Source organism: Lytechinus pictus, chromosome 15 (genome assembly GCF_037042905.1).
Source record: "Lytechinus pictus isolate F3 Inbred chromosome 15, Lp3.0, whole genome shotgun sequence".
NCBI classification, from domain to species: domain Eukaryota; kingdom Metazoa; phylum Echinodermata; class Echinoidea; order Temnopleuroida; family Toxopneustidae; genus Lytechinus; species Lytechinus pictus.
In genome coordinates, this window is record NC_087259.1 from 12,426,955 (window position 1) to 12,442,159 (window position 15,205).

Genomic DNA, 15,205 nt, shown 5'->3' on the forward strand with positions numbered 1-15,205 from the left:
AGTATATTTAAGTCTTTGTGTGAATAGAATACATTTGTATCATCTGCGAATAAAACAAACGTTAATTTTCTAGATGCATTCGCAATGTCATTCATATATATATAAAAAATAACAAGGGACCTTAAATAGATCCTTGTGGTACTCCACATTTCAACGTGCAAATATTAGATGACTTAGATTTAAATCAAACATAATGGCGTCGATTGCTTAAGTAATCTTTAAACCAAGCGAGAACCACCCCCTAACTCCATATTTCATTAATTTACGAAGTAAAATGCGATGATCCATGGTATCGAATGCTTTCGATAAATCCATAAAAACCCTAACAGTGTGTTCCCTTTTAGATAAAGAATCAGAAATTTTGTCACATAATTGCAAAATTGCGAGGTCCGTTGAATGATTATATCTGAAACCATATTGATTAGGAATCAATGAATTATTGCTGTTCAAAAAAGAATACAAACGCTTATAAACTATTCTCTCCAGTATTTTAGAGATACCCGGTAATAAAGAAATTGGACGATAGTTTGAGATAAGACATGGATCATATTTTTTATATATTGGAATTATTTTTGCAATTTTCAGTAGATCGGGGAAAATACCACAAGAAAGTGAACGATTGAAAATATGCGAAAGCAGGGAGACTATAAAATAAATTATTTTTTTCAAAAGATAGACATTTATACCATCATGCCCACTCGATTTAGTCGGTTTCATGGACCTAACAATTTCTAAAATCTCGTTAGTATTTGTTGGATTAAAAAATAAAGAATGTTTTGGAAAATCGTTTAAATATTCAGAAAAGTCATCATCATTAGATGTTATCTTTGAAGCTAGTTTTGGGCCAATATTATTGAAGAAATTATTAAATGCATTAGCAACATCAATGGGATCTTGCATTTGTTGACCATTGTCTACGAAATTAACGTTATCACATGTTTCCTTTTTCTTACCTAATATTTATTTTATAGATTTTAATAATGTATAATTATCATCTTTATTATTTTCAATTTTATCAGAAAAGTAAGATTTGCGCGCTTGCCATATAACTGATGTTAATTTATTGCGGTATTTTTTGTATTTATTTATATTTTCAGTTGTTGGCGATTTAATTGATATTTTATATAATCTATTTCGAGTAAATATGGATTTGATTATACTTTGGGTAATCCAAGGTTGTTTGCTCTTTTTCTTTATTCGATTTGATTTTTATTAATGGCACATTTTTTTCGTAATAATAAAGAAGTTTGTTCAAAAATCTTTCATAAGAGTCATTAACATTATGTTCAAGATAAATATCTTGCCAAGATTCTTCAGCCAAATCTACCTTCAAGGATTCAATATTACGATGGGTTTCTTTCCTTCGCATAGTGTTTGACTTGTCAATAGCTTTGAGTTGGCGTTTGTCGTTTGGATACATTGCAAAAATAGGCAGATGGTCTGAAATGTCATAGTAAATTATTCCATTATTGTTATTATCAACTGCGTTAGAAAAAATATTATCAAGTATTGTATTTGATACGTTTGTAATTCTAGTAGGTTTATTTATAAGATGTTGAAGTCCAAAAGATGATAATAAATTTGTAAAATGTTGACCGACTGTATTGTAAGGAAATGATAGATCAATGTTTAAGTCGCCCATGATATAAATATCTTTGTTTTCACGCGAAATTGAATCAAGACTGGCTTCCAATTCCTTAAAAAATGTTTCAGTTAAACTGATTGATGGTCTATATAATAACACCGATTATTTTATTTTTATTTTTAGCATTAGTAATTTCTATGAATAAGGATTCTATATTTTCTAGCTCAATATCATGTCTTAGCTTGAAATTCAAATCTTTATGAATATACAAAGCGACACCACCCCCTTTACCAAATTTACGATCATTGTGGAGAAAGTTGTCATTATCGATATTGAGAATGGGAGGTGACGTTGAATGCATTCTGTGAGGCCAATGATAGAAAATGGAAATGTATTAAGAATGGATAAAAGTTCGCAAAGCGTATCAAAATTTTTCTGTAAGCTTCTTATATTTACGTGCATTAAACTAAAGTAATCTGGAATAGAATTTGGAACTGTTTTGTTGAAAGCATTATTGAATTCGTTAGCTGTATAGTATTTACTTTGGGGTGAAAAGGTTTCAGCATTCAGTAAATCTGTTGAATCAAGCATGAAAGAACAATGTTTGGTATGTAGCGAGTTGAAGAAATAACCGAAAGAGTGCTCGGTGTGTGCAAGTGCAAGAGGTGTTTTAGGCTAAAAGCAATCAATAAAGAGTCCGTATGCATGTTCACCTTTGCGTGACGATCTGACAGACTCGGGGCCTGTGCATTACTTAAGCATTGTCATAAAAAAATAATGGTTTTACAAGTCTATGAATCTATTGATATAGCTTTAATTTACCAATTTTCGTGTAAAACTATGAGGTTGAAAAGATAATTAAAAATGTTTTTGAATTAATAGAAATCCAACAGTAATTAGATTATAAATACTTTTCTATCGTTTCATGACATCATTATACCTTGAATAACAGAAGATATATCATGGAGAAAAGGTAGAGTTATAGCAAAAAAATATATATACATGTATATCATAGATTACTGGAGCCTCGGAAGAACATTTTGGGAGGCAAATATATATATATATATATATATATATATATATATATATATAAGCAATGATGTTCAAGAAATTTATAGACGCTGATGGAACTGATACCTGTACATAAAAAACCCATACGATACATGCACTGTGATGCACATGATGTATCAAATTCATGATGAACGAATAGGGGAATATGATAATCAGAGTAGATCCTGTGCATTCGTAAACTGGCGTCAAACAGCATTTTGGAATGGAAAAAAAATCCTGCCCTCTTAGAAAAAAAGAGAAAAAGATGTCATTGTTAAATGAATGTGGTTGGAATGTAAAACAAATGATGTTTAAGAATATATTTAAGTGAGAGGTGAAGCGACCAGGTGTTTTTGGAGAGACGGGCTTCTTTTCATTGGAAATGAAAGTTAGTTTTGAGGCATTCTTTGAGGAAAATTCATACTTAAAAGTAGACCCCGCCCCCTCGCTCCGTGCAGCCATGTGTGAGTGTGTGTGTGGGGCCTGCGAATTCAAGTTTGTGAAAAATAGTAAGAGGAGAAAAAACTGAGTGTAGAGACACTGGGCGAACATTGTACAGCAATCATTATTATTTCTTTTGTATCCCTTGACATGTTTTACTTTGTATGTTTTACTTGTCAAAATAAAAACAAATCCAAAAAAAATAAAAAATTATCATTGTTATTATTGTCATTATGTTGTTTTTATTATTATTATTACTAGTATTATTATTATTATCATCATCATTATTATCATTATTATTTTGATTATTATTATCATTATTATTACTAGTAATATTATTATTATTTGCTAGAGCTAGACCTCCTGTGAGTACTGAGCTGACCGGGCTTGCCCCAATGGAGCAGCAAGGAGGAGGGCACTAGGCCCCACAAGGATGTAGCTAGGAATTTCCAGTGGGTGATGCAAAACTGTACTTTAATAACCTAAGATATCGTTTTTTACTTCATTTACATTTATATTTGTAGTTGTTAGATTGATGTATATCCAAAGGAACTGTTGCTGCGCTATATAGCACCATGAGCGTCTCTGGACGGTGTGTGCGCTCAATAAGACAGCACTATTATTATTATTATTATCATTATTATTAGTAGTAGTAGTAGTAGTAGTAGTAGTAGTATTATAATTATTTTCATAATTATTATTTATTATCATCATCATCATCATCATTATCATCATCATCATCATCATCATCATCATCACCATCATCACCATAATCATCATCACCATCATCGTCATCAACATCATCATTAGCATCATCATCATCATCACCATCATTAAAAACATGTAGAAAGAGAGAACGTTAGTACGTCTGCTGTGCAAACCCTTCACTCGGGTTAAGGTCTGAATGTGCAGCCTATTCATGCCTTGTGGACTAAAGGCTCTCTCGTTTTGTATTTGCTAGTCTTCGCGTGGAGACACACTTGTTGATCAAAGTTTCAATCAGGGTCTGTGCCTGTAGACAAGTTCAATACCTAGCCCGATTGATAGATGCAGTCATTTTAATATTGTAAAGTTATTGCAAAATACATTATAATCATCTTCTGATTTTATTTTTATTAATAGACCAGTTCGTAGTTACTTCATGGACAATTTTGGTCAAATGACCTTTCATTTCTTTCACTATGATAGGCAGATTTCAAAGCAAGATATTACGTAAGCTTGCTTTACATAGCAGGATGAAGAAATTGAATAGACCAGGTGACTAGAATAGCACACAAATGAACACTTTATGAAGGTATTTGTTGCATTCCTACTTTGAATGCATATCATAGCATGTTGCACAATGTACTTGGCAAACTGTAAAATACCAGTCGTTCGTGGACGCATTGTTGTTTTTTTGTGGATGTAAATGAAAACCACTATTCAAAAGAATATATGAATAATCAAGACATCAAAGTTGGTGCTTATCTCATTAGATTTTAAACCACCATGTAACTTTAGTACAAATGACCTTCCTCTGATCATGCGTAGAATCTTTTGATCATGCGCAGAAAGGAACTACGAACTGGCTTTATTCGACAAAGTCGGTTCTATCAAGCTACTTTCGAATTTTTCTATTTTGTTATAGATTATTATGATTGACATGCGTGATGACATATTTGACTTTGAAATCTTGTGTTACTTTGTTTGTGTGAACGAAAATCCAAAAATACAAATACAAATAAAGTAAGATAAAAGAACTACCTGCATTTTCTAAAGATGGTGGGTTTTCCCACATGATGGTTTTCCCCAGCGGGACATAAATAGAAATGGAGACTAGTCTTCTCCCTTAAACGTCAATATAGTTTTTACTTTTTAAATTTCACAAAAATATTCACATCCTGGTCGGTATGCAAATGAAGAGACTGATGACATCATCGACTCTCTATTTCTTTTGTAATCCATTACATTGAATATGAAATATTCACATTTTCTCCTAGTTGCCATGTGAAACATCGTTTAATCCTCCCTGAACATCGTATAATCATCACTGATGTAACACTTTGTGGAACAAACAAGAGGGTCATTATTGTCAACTGTGTAAAAATTGAAATATCGTAGAATTCAAACAACAACAAAAAACAAAAGAAATTGTGAGGGAAATCATCGACCCTCTTATTTGCATATCATTGAGTTGTGCATAACTGTTTTGTGAAAAATAAGCAACATTTTAAAATGTCGTAACTTTCTTATTTACATCCGTTTTGATGAAATTTTCAGTGTAATGTTTCTTTGATTTTTCTCTATTTATTCAAATCAGCATTATTATAGGGTAGACTTGACCTTACGTTATGGCAGCGGCGTACCCAGGATTTTCCAAAAGGGGGGCAAATTTTTTGGAGGATATTTCGTCCGCGAACAAATTTGACAAGCAAAAAAAAAAAAAGGTCTTCAACCACAAATAAAGGATTTCGTACCAGAAAAAAAAATGGACAAGCAAAAAAAAAAGGTCTTCAAGTTAAAAAGAGAAGTTAAAAAGAAAGGGCACACGTCTGTTTTCATTGCATTTTTACATTACAAATAAATTTTGCTTCTCAAAAGGGGGGGGGGCACGTCCCATGGATCAGTTCTGACTCGTCAGGGGGGCAGGGTCACGTCCCCTGGATCAGTTGTGACTCGTCAGGGGGGAAGTCTGCCCCCTGCCCCCCCCCCCCCCTTAGGTACGCTAGTGTGTTATAGCCATGATGAACTTAACTAGAACTATTGGTCTCTCTCGATGATAGAAATGAAGTTCTGCTGGTGCTCTTAGATTTTAGTGCTGCATTTGATCTGATTAACCATGACATTTTGATAAATCGCTTGAAACATTTGTTTGGTATCGATGGGTCTGTACGGAAGTGGATATCATCCTACCTCTCACAACGTACACATGTTGTAAAGGGGTGAAGGAAGCTGTTTCCAAACCAATCACTGATATATGCGGGGTGCCTCAGGGATCGATAATTGGTCCATTGCTCTACACGCTATACAGCTCTCCAATATCAGCAATTATCAAGTCCCATGGCCTGGAAACAATGATATATGCTGACGACACTCAAATGTATTTAGCATTCAAACCACATGATCTGCAGAATGCTACAAGCAGGATTAATGTCTGTCTCGCTGAAGTTCTTTCTTGGGCCCGAAGAAATAGTTTGAAAATCAACCCACAGAAGACTGAAGTGATTCATTTTTCATCTAGGTTTAATCCTGCTTTAACACCAGCTTGTATTGAAATAGATGGGTGGATGTACATGAGACAACCAAAGCACGCAACCTTGGCGTTCACATGGATCAACACCTTCAATTAAAAGAACATGTTAAGATTATGACACAATCTGCAATGTGGTCATTGAGAAGAATTGCAAAAATTCGGAATTACTTGTGTAAAAAGACCACTGAAATGTTAATTCACGCCTTTGTTTCTTCCAGAATTGACTTTTGCAATTCACTTTTATATGGCCTGCCTGAAAAAGATATAAGAAAGATACAAATAGTGCAAAACAGCGCAGCCAGACTTATCATGCGTGCTAAAGGTAAAGATCCTGTTACGCCCTTGTTGTCGTGCTTGCATTGGTTGCCTGTACAGAAGAGAATTGTTTTCAAGATAATAGCAATATGTCATAAAACATTAGTTAGTAAGTCCCCATTGTACCTGTATAATCTGATTACTGAATATGTCCCACAAAGAAATCTCCGCTCTTCTCGCCAGAATTTGTTAACTGTACCAACGTCTAAAACATGTTCGTTTGGGGATCGTGCCTTTCAGTCAGCGGCACCTGTACTGTGGAATAAACTGCCTAATAATCTGAGGGCCATCACATGTACTTCCACCTTTCTCAAATCTTTAAAAACGTACTTGTTCTCATGTTAGATTATTTTGTTTAGGAGCGGTATGTTACAATGTTTTTTTATTTTTTCATTTAGTATTTATGTATTTTATTCTAAGTATACCTGTATTAGACTTAATTACATCTTTTGTAAAGCGCATCGAGATTCTGTAGAATATTATGCGCTATATAAGCATCTATTATTATTATTATTATTAGAAGTACTTACGGTGAAATCGTAATCATTGAGTAAGTTCGACTCCAATTTCAAATGTGCTTCTTTTCAATCGTTTACATTCAGAGGAAGAGATAAATTATATTCCGTCTTTAGAGAGGTATTCAAAATTATTGAAATTTTCCTCAAAATTCAATAGATTGTATTATTATATTTGTGTTATTTGAAGTTGTACATCAAAACGAGGGACAATAGTTTGCCTCCTTTTTTTGCCAAAAGTGATTGCGTCCCTAATTTCTGTGGTGTGCCCCGTTTTGAAGGGACGATTTCAGTTGCTGATACCATTAGCGCAATGAGCTAAACATATTGACAGGGCTGGGCGAGATATAGCATATCGGGCAAAATGTATACACAGTTGTGAGCGAGCAAAGCTAGCAAGCAAAAATCTCGTCATTTTTATTTCAGAAATCAAATTTTGTGATAGATTTTTACGTAATATTCAGAAAATAATATCATTTTCACCCTTCTCTCTTTCCTTCTTTTTTCTTCGTGAGAACAATTCAGGGGGCAAATGCCTAGCTCCTAGCCCCCCCCCCCCCCCCTCTGTACGCCACTGGCTGATACTAACTTAGCCACAATAGGCCTACATAGCTATAATTGCCACTTTTTGTTTCCAGATTTGAATAAAAATTCTTTTAGATTTTTAAATTAATCTATAGCGGGATTAAAACGACAGAATTCGATTGATCGTAATATGCAGAATCGATCTGGATTTCTCTTAAATCCTTGCAATTTTGAGTGTAGGCCTAGTAATATAGGCCTAATTAAACACGTAAATCTATCGTTTTATCGTCAATATAGATTTTATTAGAATTATAATCAGCTTTGTTTAGTGACCAGTTACTGGATTTAGAATTATATGGCTACATATTTGAATGCAAAACTTGCTGATGTATAGTTATACACCAAAAATTTAAAGTTCTTAGAAATTTGAAAAAGTTTTGATTTAGTTTAATGTGAAGTACCATAACCGATCTGGATTTGAATTGAATCCCTGTAAAGTAAAAGTATTCATGGAGCTGCGATGGCCGAGTGGTTAAGGCGTTGGACTCGAAATCCAATGGGGTTTCCCCGCGCAGGTTCGAACCCTGCTCGCAGCGATTTCTTTTTCTTTAATGCTTGGATGGAAATTGGTAACATTCTGCCAAGTCCTTACAAAACGCCCCCTCACCAAGATTAAGTTGAGAAACTTCATTTTGGAGTAACAAGTATAAAATCCCAAAATAAGGATAATGTGTCTAAATAATGGTGTAATTATGAATTTTCCAAGTATATATTTCTATTAGGGAGCAGACAGAAGAACAGTTTTGTCTAAGGGTAATAAATTTGGAGCAAAAAAAGTTCATCACTTCTGAAACAATGATGTAGCTCAATTTTTCAATTCAATTCTTTATTTCATTTCCATTCAAACATAATACAAAATAATATAAATCGGGGAAATTTTACAGATAAACATTCTTATCTCGTAATAAAGTGAGCATATAAATGGAAATGAGGGGGGTCCACTAAAAGCAATGTTTGTAAAGTGTGGACCCCCTTGGAAATGAAAAAAAATATATAGTAAATTGTCGACTTAATCATATATGCGTATACAAGAAAGAAAAAAGAGAAGGAACGAAAAGGTGCAAATCAGAATAATAAACATATTTTAAATTGCCAGATGCAGGGCTAGTCACACAAAGTGGTCTCCGCTATGAAGGATATATTGCGCATTAGACAGAAGAAAAGGAAGAGAGAAGGAATGACAAGACAAAACAAGAGACGGGACAAAACAAGAGACGGGACAAAATAGGAAGAACACGATAACATGGATAAGCATATAAGAAAAAAATGAGGAAAAGTCAGAAATTGGAAGGGCTGACCACAGACCAGCTTGATCTGGTGATAAAACGAAAGTTGATATAACTGGACAATATTAAAAAAATAAATAAAGCAATAAAAAATAATGTAAGGATGATTATCAAGATGATAATGAATGTTAGTTCCGTTGCGAAGAATTGTAGGAATAAAGCAGGAAAAGTTTGAGGTTACGTTTGAATGCATTTTAAGAGACACTGTCTTTAGGAGTTCCAGAATTTGTATGAACGTATTATTGGCCAGTAAAGTTTTATAAAGTGGTATATGAAATTCGTGAGAGTGTCTCGTGGGGTAGTTATGATAAAATTGATTTTTAGGGAACATGGTATAAAAAATATGGGGAAGTACGTTATTATTGTAACTATACATGAATTGCCCTAACTGAAATAAATACAGGTTTTTTGACTTTCAACAGTTTACTTTCAAGAAAAGTGGGTCCGTGTGAGAACGGAAAGCAGAACTATAAATAATACAAAGCGTTTTCTGTTGTAAAAGTAACAATTCATCTAATAGATATTGATGGGTATTACCCCCAAATAAGAATCCCACATAAGGAAATATCTGAAAAAAATATTATATGAAGAAATTTATCACTTTCTTCCCAAAAGGCTTCCAGGGGTCGCAAGAGGAGGCAATTTTCGATCATCATATAGGGCTATGGATGATAGATAGATAGATAGATAGATGATGTGAGAACTTATACATGTACAACAGCTTTGGCAACTCTTTTATTTAGATATAATGTAAGAAATGAATGTAGAGAACAATGGTAGGCGTAGCTTAAATAAAAGTTCACCAGAGCTATCTGCCCTTTGGAAAATTGGTGATTCCGAAAAAATGTCTGTGCCGGGAATCGAACCCGGGCCACAGCTTTGAACGCCGGTGCCCTAACGACTAGACCACAGGGATGGGTTAAAAAAAATAAATCTAAAAAGATAATGTCATGTATAAAATCATGAGCATGACATACTCTCTGAATTTGCTCATGTATATTATATTGAATGAAACCAATATAGAAACATATAGATTGGGAACTAAAAAATAGAATAACATTGTTATTCTATTTTTTAGTTCCCAATTGTTATTCTATTTTTTAGTTCCCAATCTATATGTTTCTTTATTGGTTTCATTCAATATTGGGAACTAAAAAATAGAATAACATTGTTATTCTATTTTTTAGTTCCCAATCTATATGTTTCTATATTGGTTTCATTCAATATAATATACATGAGCAAATTCAGAGATTTATAAATGATGGTCATCATTTATATACGACTAGTCTGCAAGCACAGACTCATATTTGATACTTTAAGTTTAACCAATAACATGTCTAGAGTAAAGACTATAATAGACGCCAAAGGCTCAGTCGGTGTCAGCCACATAGTGAATCTAGTCTCACTACTTCAGACTCCGCATTATGCACTATGCGAATTGCGAAAACCAAGGGTCTGTGCCAGCAGACTAATATACGACAGTGAGCGTTAACGTTACGATCAGTCAGCATGTACTCTTATCACTTGTCGTAATTATGATTCATCATAAATATTATCATGTTCGACCTCAAATTATTGGGGCTGATAACACACGTACGCGATTCCCCATCACCAGAAATGAGGCGATAATATCACCCGCAACACGGTGATTGATTGTCATGAATGAGTCCGTTATTCATGGAAACGCCAAATTATGATAACCATCACTACCATCACCATTATAATCATTGTTGTTATCATTAGGCCTATTATCATTATTATTATTATTATTATCATTATTATACTACTACTACTACTACTACTACTACTACTACTACTACTACTACTACTACTACTACTACTACTACTACTACTACTACTACTACTATACTACTATTACTACACTGTAAAAAATGAAGTGCTATTTAGTGCTTGTATAGTGACTGCACTATACGAGTGCTGATTTTTTAATTTGAACTAAAAAATCAGCACTCGTAGTGCAGTCACTATACAAGCACTGTAAGTGCTAAATTAGCACTTCATTTTTTACAGTGTACTATATATATACTATTACTACTACTACTTCTACTACTACTACTATTGTTATTATTATTATCATCATCATCTTATGATTAATCGTATGTAAATATGATGTTCGAACCTAAATCATTGGGGGAATGATAAAACAAGCAATCCCCCTACCTGATACATTGGGGGATATATCCCCACCCGAACCCCCTCCCCCTGGATCGACATCCATGGATTCACTTATTTCCATGGGTGTCGATCGGTATTCTTGGTTGGGGGGGATGATTGACACAAATGTTCTTGTGGATGGGGATCTTTCAACATTACCCCCACTAAAATCACAAGTTAGGACATTTGGGAGTGGTTGATATGCATGGTGTTTGCAGTGGCGTACCGTGAGTCACGGCATTGGGGGGGGGGGCACCAGCAAAATTTTTGAGTCACTTAGTGAGCGCGCGAAGCGCGCTCAGTTGCTAGATATCCTGACCTAATAGGGACATTTTAAGGACAGTGCCATTAAACGGATATGTATCTCACTGCTCAAATAATGCGAGCGCGAAGCGCGAGCTGAACATTTTTGATATGCAGACCAAAAAAGGACATTATAAGCGAATTTTTGTAATCATGATACATACCTGCATGTCTCGCTAAACAAACAATGCGAGCGCAAAGCGCGAGCTGAAATTTTTGTAAATATTGACCCCAAACAAGGACATGTTAAGGACTATATTTTAGGAATCCATTAAGAGTATACATATCTCACCAGAGTCATCTAATGCGAGTGCAAAGCGCTTGCTGATTTTGCTACATCTAAACACATGAAGCACTTTTTGTAGTCATTGTAATCATGATAATACGCATCTCACTCATCAAATATTGCGAGCGCGAAGCGCGAGCTGAAAATTTAGGATATTCAGACCTGAAGAGAGGCATTCTAAGGCCTGTTTGTAAGAATTCACTAAGACCATACGATACGTATTTCACTAAACAAATGATGCGAGCGCGAAGCGCGAGCTGAAAATTTTTGATATTCAGATCAGAAAAAGGGACATTTTAAGGACTGATTTTTAGGAATTCATGAAGAGCAGACATATCTCACCAATCTACTAGTGCGAACGTAAGCACGGACAGGAAATGTTTTATATTAACACCTTAAAATGGGGCAATCACTTTAAGTAGTCATGAAAAAGAACCATATGTCACTATATAAAACAATAATAAGTCGAAGTGCGAGGAAATATATTTGGTGTATATTGACTTAAAAACGTTAAACAGACAATGCGAGTACTGGGAACAATGAAGACATCTAGGCCTGAGCAAAATAAAGTTATGAAAAAATGTTTCTTATGTATTATAACATAATATTATTATAATATAACATTATAATGAACAATAATTTCTTCATTTCCACTACGTTTCTCTTCCTTTCTCCTCTTCCCCGTTTTTTTTTTTTTGGCCAGCCGATTGGGGGGGGGGGGCACGTGCCCCCATGCCCCCCGTAGTTACGCCACTGTGTTCTTGGAAATTCTTTCATTGTTGCAGTGTACTGTACTTATATAATTTTTTTGAAAATTCAATTTGTGTTACAAGTAAGCCTATTCTAAACTCATACGAAAGAAAAAATGACAAAAATTGTCTGGACCATGTACAAAGTGATCTGTTTATTGAACATGATGTATACAACTTCTCTCTTAAATCTAACCCGACTGGCAATATCTTTTTTTCTTCTTAATGCATGATGATAAAATGCAGATTCGGACAAATTAAGACTAGCACAAATTACAAACTGTGTGGCTTCTCGTGCGCCATCGGGCTTACCGTCATTCCTTATAGACGATTTTAACATGTTTTAAATGCTTTATAAGTGCATGAAACAAAAACAAACATAAAAACAATCAAAACTGAACTGTCATGTTATGATATTTCTCCAACATTTTCTTGAACCATCAGTGTGTATTTATATCAGCTAATATATGTGTTAAAATGAAATTTACGTACCGCATGAGTGTGCTCATATAGAATGCAAAACTGTCATCCCTTTCCAAACTCAAAAGAGATTTCTTTTTGCCAAAATAAGAAAAAATCAATCAAGTTTAGTTATTCAAGTCCATAACAATAACAACAATAACATGAAAAAAAAACATCCGATGTTCATATCCGAAGATACGCTTTAATAGAGAGAATTTAATGATTATTCTTTCTGAAACCATTAATTGATTTCACTTATTAAAAATTGTAAAAATATGATCATATTACCACTGGTGGGATGGATCACCCTATCAACAAAAGTTGTTTTTCGTCGGGGTCCTTTTATGTCATGTGTTAAAAAATATCATATACATAAACATTTCATTCTTTTTCATTTTGAACCTCCACCCATCTGTTCAAAAGTCCTGGAAAGAATGTTTTTATTTAATAACAATATACACAAATTGCGAGGGAAAAAAACTGATTGATGGCATACTATAATCATCACTATAATCATCATGATCAAACTTTTCATTTTTTCATCATCATTATTATAAATTTTCTACCCTAAATTATTGGGGGGGATGATAATACAGGCCATCCCCCCCCCACTTGAAATATTGGGGGGGGGGGGATATATCCCAACCATCCCCCCCCCCCCCGTGATCAGAGATCCCAAACCATAATTAAAATGAGGGACCAGAGACTAAAATAAATCACTGAAATGCAAATACGCATGGTCCATTTAAAAACAAAATCACTAACGAATCGTAACGTCAGTATCATTGTTTACTGTCTTGCGTAAAAAAATATATATATTCTCTATACTAACATATTTTTACCCTATACGCTCTAAAAATATTGGGTAAAAAATGCTCCATGTGGGTAATGTGTCCAACCAACATTGGCCATTTCTTTGGGTCATTTTTATTTATCCAGTGTGATGAAAGTTTTGCCCATTCTAAAGTAATTGCTGCTTATTTTCAATCTTACTGGACAATATGCTTCCCGCTTTGGGTAAAATACTGCCCAAAGTTGGTTGGACACATAATTACCCTCGTGCTGGTTAAAATTTTATCCAATATTTTTTTTTACACACTAACAGTTTCACCCGAATAAAAAATGATTTAAATAAAAAGAGGGACAATCACATAACGCTGGAAATATGATCGGAATCGTATGTAAATAAAATATATGATTTCATTTTTGCTAAAGTTTCGCGTATAATTATATCACAGATCAGTTTCATGTGCCCATCCTGTTCGGTATATATGCAAATGGGGAAACTAATAACGTCGTTCACTATCTTTAGTATAATGTAAAATATAACATATTTTAAATTTCTCCTTTAAAATTTCGTAGTGAAACAGGTTTAATTCCTCCCTGAAAGTGAATGGCCATTGCTCTATGATTTAGTAAAGAGTTTCCTTCCTGTCAAATCTGAAAAAAAAATGAAATAGGCCTATTGTATTCATTCAATAATATATGAAATAAATATTGAGTGAGTGATATCATCGACACTCTCATTTCTGTCTTGTAAAAAATAAGCGAAATTGTAAAACATCATAACTGTCTTATGTTACATTCGATATCAATGAAGTATTCGGCGTATGCTTTTATTTTTCTCTATCTTTTTCTCAAAATCAACTTTTGTTGGGGTGCCTCCCGGGGTGGACTTTGATCCTTTTTTCTAAATTTGCCATCTTAACATTTTGTTGCTGTCCATAAATGTGACATGATCTCCAAACAGATTATCGCACATTTAATAAAATTAGAATGTTTCAACCCAGATATAGGTTGAAATCCCCCCCCCCCCCAAGACTATTTTCTTGCATACAGTAAAATAATGGTCTCTCTTGCTATCGGGGGTAACTTCTTCAAACTTCAAGTAAAGTTTTAACCGATTTCATACTGCGCATGCGCTTGACCGGTCTCGCACTGCTCAACATGGCGACTAACGAAAAGGTAAGGAGGATTGAGGGCTTAAAATGGGCTAATTTTCACTAATGAATGGTTTTCGTGATAAATGCTAATATATTTTCGTAAGTGAATAATCAATGATGAGGTGTGAGTGTTTGATGTGAGGTGTTATTGTGTGATTTTGGCTAAATTTGAGTTGTACGAGCGTGTGGTTTACGTCGGTATTCCTCGCGAGCACGCTTGATTTTCAACGTGATGTATTGCATGCAATCCGAAAGCCAGTGCATTGGAGCGGGAGCGA

The 15,205-nt window shown here is 34.3% G+C and overlaps 1 non-coding gene across 1 annotated transcript; it reads left to right on the forward strand.

Annotated features, from left to right (window-relative positions):
* Positions 1–8,177: 8,177 nt before the first annotated feature.
* TRNAS-CGA (transfer RNA serine (anticodon CGA)) lies at positions 8,178–8,259 on the forward strand. The gene has a single exon. It is a non-coding gene; the product is annotated as a tRNA-Ser (tRNA).
* The last annotated feature ends 6,946 nt before the right edge of the window (positions 8,260–15,205 follow it).